Source organism: Nesoenas mayeri (genome assembly GCF_963082525.1).
Source record: "Nesoenas mayeri genome assembly, chromosome: 2".
In the NCBI taxonomy this organism is placed as follows: Eukaryota; Metazoa; Chordata; class Aves; order Columbiformes; family Columbidae; genus Nesoenas; species Nesoenas mayeri.
Genome location: NC_137543.1, coordinates 110,045,585 through 110,053,437, shown reverse-complemented (window position 1 = coordinate 110,053,437; position 7,853 = coordinate 110,045,585).

Genomic DNA, 7,853 nt, shown 5'->3' with positions numbered 1-7,853 from the left:
TATTTTTTCATGCAAGTGGGGATATTAGAAGGAGTTGCTTTCTGCTCTTCCCATGTTGATTCTCTGGTGCTGAGTAAGGATTGAGCTTACTGCAGGCTTTTTCTCACCCGGGACGCTAATCTGCCTCTTGTTCTCTAGGTTATTTTCATTAAACTGATAGACACTTATTTATCTGTGAAGTTTCTTCCCTTCTGTCAGGTTAGTTTGAAACTGGCCAATGTTTTAAAGCATCGAGGTTAAAATCATATGAAATCTAAGTAGATAAGGAAAGCAAGCATGTAATGGATTGTTTCCTTATGATAGCAAGCTAACACAGCTACATAAACATTTAAATACTCACAGAACTGCCTGCTTACTCGAGACATGATTTGAGTAGGCTGGAGATGCTAACTTTGTATATAGGCATATTTGCTTTTAAATATTACAGAATTACAATATGTTGATATAATTAAAATAGAAAAATCCAAGCTGTACACAATTGAAACATAAATAAAAATGCCATGTGATTATTTGAAAATGAACATTACCTTCCTGCCCTCTAAAAACTATGAATGATTACATATGAAAGATGATTTAAAATACTTCTAGGAAAATTATTTCTGTTGCTTCAGTAGAATAGTCTTAGACTTAACAATGATCTTTAAAAAATATTAACTTGTTATAGATCGGTCAGGTTTCAATTTTAACATGCAATTCAAGCCATTTTCAGACATAAATGTAACTTGTCATGTTCTCATCTTCAGTTGATGTCTAGGGCCACAGGACCTGCTTTTGTTATCACACCTTTAACCACAGCAGACGAAAGTACGTTATAAATAATACAGACTCCTCACAGGCTTGATGTACCGTGCGTGTAAGCTCAGCTGATACCCAGCGATTGATAGGTTTTTATTACTGTGTTTGTCTGTTCTGACACGTCTTCAGAAGAAACATACTCTGTCAGTTGTGCCCTTTTTTCCTTTACCAAATGCCTGTGAGTTTTGTTTTTTCCCTTTATTAGTCTTTATTACATATTACCTCTTGAGTAACTTCTTTGAAGATATCGTGACCTGTAAAGTGCACATGCCCGTGTGGATTTTTGATCCTTGCTCTTTGTGTTCCTTACTCTGGATGTATAGACCACCTGATGAGTTTCGATCCCCACACTGGCCGGTAAGTCTTAGACTCAGATTGCTGATGGACGTGCTTGGGATTAGGTACAGCACAGGCACAAACTGGTGCTGCTTCAGTTCTCCTTATCAGTGGTCAATGTGTGAATTTGTTAGAATACCTTCAGAAGGAAGGATGTTAAATGCTGTGGAACAACAGAGAGTATTTTAAAAATATTTAATGGCTCATGCTCTTGCATTCATCCTGTTTCCCCAGTGTTTACTCCCTTGAGATTATCTTCAAAAGCAAATGTTTCTGGCAGCTGTCTGGCAAGCAAGAACAATAGTTGTATTGACTTTAGAAGGAATATGCATATACCTTTCTTGTTGGGATACAGTCCCCTCTGAGCTGTTTGTGCTTCAAAAATAATAAAAGACATATCAAGATTTACTGATGGATGAGCTAGAGTGATAAATACGAGTATCGATTCACAAATGCCTAGAGTAGGTCCAATCCTGTGAAAACTTACACATGTCACTTAATGTATCTATGAAGGTAACATCAAAACATCAATAACACTAGTTGGGCAAATAAAGTTATCTACATGATACACTTGAAAGATCAGTTCCCTTTACTTTCCACAACTAGTAACTGAAAACAGCTCTTTATTTAAGAAATAACCACCTCCCTTCAGGTAGCTTAACCTGGGTGGATTTTGAGGGGTAGTTTTGGTGGCAGATTCATACTCCTCTGTTTAAGAACATATAATTGAACTGAAAATGTCAAAAGGACAGAGGCAAGAGGGTAAAAACCACCAGAGTGCCTTCTTTGCAAAAAGAAATTAAAGGATTTTCATAGCTTTGTCTTCTTTTAATCTCAGTCGATAGACAAGTTTCTATGTCTTAATGAAGAGGCATAAGTGGTTCATGACAACACAAGATATTTAAAATTAATAGCGTCAAAAACTAGCAGGAATGACTGAATGTCAGAACAAGGGCTTCATACAATTTATAAAAAGGGGTGGGCATGCAGCTAGGGAGTCCGCAGCTGCTGGGGCAATCCTGGCTTCCCCAAAACATTTACAAGTGGCCACATAATTCAGATGTGTGCATTGTCACCATCTTACTCATTGTCCTCTAAGGCCTTCAGCATTCTGGGACTATTTAAGAGACTATTCTGGGACCATCACTTAGAGAAAACATACAAGATGGGAGATCTTCCTGTTGATGGTATTGATAGATAGACTGACTGGGGCATGGACTGTTGTTAATTGAAAGCCAGGAGCTCATTAGCTGTAGCTGAACACCAGCAGTATGTGGTATCTGAAAAAAACCAAAGTGAGTCCAGACATGACAAGCTTGTTGATACAGTGCTGGTGGAGGCCATGTCACAATTTCAAGATACTGCTCCACAAAAACAGAACTTCTCATGTTCTTTTAGGACTGGCCCACGCATGTGGTCTCTAGCGCAGTTTTAGTACCGCCAAAGCCATTTTTTTCTGCCCCTTGAGCTTGTACGTGTCTTTGTGGCATGAACCAAGACCTACCCACAACAAGCATGCATGTGATCACAGAATCATAGAGTTACAGAATGGTTTGGGTTGGAAGGGACCTCTGGAGATCATCTTGTCCGACCCACCTGCTACAGCAGGTTCACCTAGAGCAGATCACACAGGAATGTGTCCAGGCGGGTTTTGAATGTCTCCAGAGAAGGAGACTCCACAACCTCTCTGGGCAGCTTGTTCCAGCGCTCTGGCACCCTCAAAGTAAAGAAGTTTCTCCTCATGTTTAGGTGGAACCTCCTGTGCTTCAGCCTGTGCCTGTTGCCCCTCACCCTGTCACTGGGCATCACTGAAAGGATTCTGGTCCTATCCTCTTGACACCCACCCTTGAGATATTTATGAACATTGATGAGATCCCCTCTCAGATTTCTCATCTCCAGGCTGAACAGACCCAGCTCTCTCAGTCTCTCCTCATAAGAAAGATGCTCCAGGCCCTGAATCATCTTTGTAGACCACCGCTGGACTCCCTCCAGTACAGCTCTTGGGCTGAGAAGTCAGCTGGTGTTCTGACATGAGGCCAGTGATCATGCAATGTTCCATGTCCGTATGGACACAATAACACGAAAGACTTGTTATTACACGAGCTTCTACCTGACCTCCCTGCAGCCGCTTTGGTGGATTAGACAAGGCTGCTGCGGGCATTTTAGAAGAATGCAGGGCAATTGGCTTCTGAATTAAAAAACATGGTCATTGCTCATGAGATACATGGTGACTCTCTGCTCATTCCTGACCACTGTTGTCCCTAATGTGGCAAAATGCAACAGTAAATGACTGTGAACAGGGAAAAACTCAAACCTCCAGGTCTGTACAGCAGAGGGAGAGAGAAGGAAAAAAACCCATCTAACTCTCTAATTCTCAATTATTTTCAAGAGCATCGCGATCTCATATGGGAGTGATTCATATTAAATCTGAATTCTCAGATTAAAAAACAAACCCCAAGAGAACCTTCCCTCTTGATTGGTCTGTTTTGTTTCCTGAGAGCTTGTTTAATTGAAGTTTAACTCAGTAGAAGGGAATCTTTGATTACCAAAGCCCTGCTAATACTCAAAGCTTTTCTCCCAGATATAGAATTAGACTGTGGCTGGTCGTAAAGCAGCTCTACAGGGGAACAGGCCATATAAAAACATGTCATCCCTGCATAGTTCTCTGATCTTAGTGCCAGCTTTCCTCCCCTCACACCTGTCTGAAGGGAAGGGCAGGGCACAAACAGAGTTTATTGTTTATCGAGAGTATTGAAAATACGTTATTTTTTGCAAGAAGTACAAAAGAGAGGCCCTGGAAAGAACTGTGCTTCTAAAGCTCTTTGTTATTAATGTTGCTCTTAGGGAGCTTTGAAGTACTGTCACAGCCAAGCTCTAGAAATTTGATTATTAAGCAGTCAGTAAGGGGTGCGAAGTCTTATAGTCGGTTTTCAGTGTCTTGAAGGTAGGATTTATTTTGAGCATTCAGTGATCAATGGGAACATAATTGATTAAATTTGCAAAGTCACCATTTCTTGTGACAAAATAGATCCAGGTTATTTAAGCAATGGCTAAGTAGTGTCATGTGCCTATGAGGCAGCTAAAATATCTACAGTACGATCCAAAGAGAAAATTTTGCATTTTTAAAAAGAGTAGGGGGAAAAAGCCGCTACCCAATGTTTGCTTGTTGCTTTATCACTATTAAATGAATAGATGCGAGTTCAGATTTTAGCATCTGGTATGAAAGCATAAAGGGTAATTCTCCACATCCTTGTATGATATATAAATTATGTGGGTTTGAAGTATGGCTATTAGAACATGGTGTGGAGACATGATGCCTAGAGGAATGGGTGTAATTTTGATCCCCGCCTAGGTCTGTAGTATGCCAGGCTATCCTTATCCCTACTGCAAGATGCACACTGCGGATCAGGCATTTACCAGTGGGTAACAGTAAATACGACTCAGTTCCAAGACACCCCTCGTGGGGATTAATGGTGTTGGCACTCCCTGTGTGTAGGTAGTGTGTGGAAACCTGTAGTCACTACTTTTGAAGCTTTGACACGAAGGTTTAGCCCATGATATGAAGAAATGGCAGTGTAGGTTGTACCAAGATATGACTTCAGGTCACCATGGTACCCCAGTGTCTTATTTTTTTTTCATTGCCAGCTTCTGTTTACCTTTGGATTCAGCTGCTTTTGTTTCACACCAAAGGAGGATTTGGGCACTTTAAAGCTTATCTACTTTTTTTCCACACGTACTATCTGGTCTAACAAAAGGCTATACCTCTATCATCTTTGCCCTGCTCATGCTGCCTGCATCACCATGTCTACAAGGAAGTTGCCTTTTTCCTTTACCTTTCTTATAAATCCCATAAAATGCAGTAAAAAAAAATGCATGGAAAAGGGAAATTCCAATCTGGGAAAAATCAGGATAAATAAATATCTCAGGTACTCCCTATATTTTCTATACAAATAAATATTTCAGGTTTATTTTTGATTATTTAACATGTGGTATTGGATATGTAAAACAATAGTTAACAAAATCAAAGGGAAAAGGCTTTGCAAAAGTTTTGTTGCCAAGTCTCAAACACAATGCTCTATTATTGTCATAGCTTTTTTCTAGGCTCTTTTTTCCAAAACAACTTTATCATACGATTCATTCATTTCTCAAAATGCGTCGATTCTTCAGAATAATGTATTTAGGCAGAACTCAACATGACTCAACACAAATGGCCTGAAAAACAGGCATTTCTGCTGCCTAATATCATAATCACGGGAAGATACGAGGAATGAACCTCGCGAGCCCTGCAAAAATGCAAGAGAAGTCATTGGAAAGGCTGACCCAAGCTCGCTGCCACGCTCCCTTCCCATCACTTACCGGGGCTTTTGTTCTGGGAGCTGTGGAAGATTCACCTTTTCTGGCCTCCATGTCCAGCTGTGTTTTGCTCCACTCGGCCTGGGGGATAACACACACTCACCTGAGCGATTCCAGGATATTCCTGAGGCAGATCCTCTACTCTGCATATCTGTAGAGAAAATAAGACATCACCAATGTGCATGCCCACTTTTGGTACAGAAACAGCGTTTAGTTTTGCAGGCAAAGTGATGCTCCACAGTGCAAGCAGATTTTCGTTCTTCCTTTCTTTCCCCTGTTTTTTTATTGAACTGATGTGAAATTACATGAGCTCTGATCATGTGAATAATGCATGAGATTTAAGACAAACACATGAAAGGAGCTTATTTTTCATGTCAAACAATTCTTTATTTTTTATGGTACAAATTAAAAGTGACAGATCTGAAGCTGTTAAGAAATACACAAAGTGCAGCTTTACTGACCATACAGATATTGCTCTAGATTAAGTACAGTTTTTGTCAGTTTTTTTTTTATTTTTTTAATTTTTTTTTTTTCATGTTAAGCAACCTGTGCAGATAAATCAGCTTTGGTTTCAAAGTCAGAGTAGTAAGGAGCTTTTGAATATTCAGTTTGGTTTCTTGGTCACAAGTCCACCACATCAACTCCTTTTGTAATGATTTGTATTTTTTAACAACACAATACAGTCCATTTTGTACTGCCATCTTTCCCGCTGCATGCTCCATGCATGGAAAAACAGATCTCTCTGCAGTGCTTCATAAGTGACCCTGGTGACCATTCTGTAGATTATAGCACATAGGACAAAAATAATAATAATAATAGTAATAATAATACTTAATAATAATAATAATATCACTTTTAAACAATAAATAAACAAATGTGCCCCACATAATCTCAAGTTGGAAACAAGCAAACCACATGACAAAAAGCTCATTACAAAATGTCTTCCAAACAGATTTTACAGTCAAACATTGACATGGAAATCAATTTCCTCTCTTATCTTCGTATTTGAATGTTGGTCAATAACTGGGTACAAGTAGAGTGCTGAGGTAAAACACTGATGAACAGTTTTATTTTTGTATTTTTTTTCTTTTTTTTTTTTTTTTAATAGTAACAGTTTAGTATTGCGAGATTGTCAGCAACATTTAGCCATATCTATACAATGTGCATATACCTACATACATTGAGCTTTGGTCCAGCATTGAGAAGACGAGCAAAGGCATTTTACATATTTCTTTTTGGTTATAGCTTGAGTTCTTTGATACGCCTCTACTTGTTCATTCCTAGCTCCTTTTTGCTTTCTTGTTCTCTCTTTTTTCTTTTTTTTTTCTTTTTTTCTTTTTTTTTCAGTAATAACATAAAGAAACTTGAAACTTTTGAATGCATTTGATTTCTTCAACTGTCCAAAATAGCTTTTTAGTGAAAAACATAAAAAGACAAAATCAGAACCGTACGTGAATCCTTAGTTCATTATTCAAATAATTATATATATATATATATTAAAAAAATCAATGATCAATAAATTGGAAAACCATTAAACCTTCACATATGACTGAAGAGACTTTTGTTTCATTTGCTGGTAGCAATCTATCTTTTAGTCACATGCAAAATTAAAAGGTATTCAAATGTAATAAATACATGAAGACTGTTTACAAATGGAAACCAGAAAGTTTGCCAGTAACAAAATAGAACAAAATATTTATGGCCCCCCCCAGATGTATGATTCACACGTAATTTATCTTCCTAAGAATCTGTTCAGGCACCTTTTATGCCTCATAGCAAAAATTTGTTTATAAAAAAATTAATATAAGAAGCATTACAACACTTTATAAATAATTTACAAAACATAATATAAAATTAGAAAACTGTAAAAAAAATCACTGCACATGAATGATTTTAAGACTGTGGGATGAACACCATTTTTTCTTCCAAGCTGGCGATTTATATTTATTTTACATTTTCACTGTCCTAGTTATATCCTTCCGATATGTACTTTGGAACAAAAAAGAGCTTATATAACTGCTGCCAGCGTATTTTTAAACATTTAGTATCTTTCATACACTGTTTTGTTAACTTCGCTTCTTGGGGGATTTTTCTTCACAGAATTTAGAGCAGTCCCTGGGAGAACTGGAAATTTACTTTTTTGGCAAAGAATGGTTGATGGTTTTGTTCGCAGGTTGTTGATGATGGGGATGGTGGTGGTGGGGTGTTGTAGGATCTCAGGGGTGGCTGAACAGGTCATCGTGTATGTGGCATTAATGAGTGGACAATTAGCAGCGTACTGGAGACACAAGTAGGACTTCAGGAGCGTCCACTTCCAAGTACGATGTGTTCTTCCCTGCTTCCCTCTTGGCTTCTGGGTGGTCTCCCGA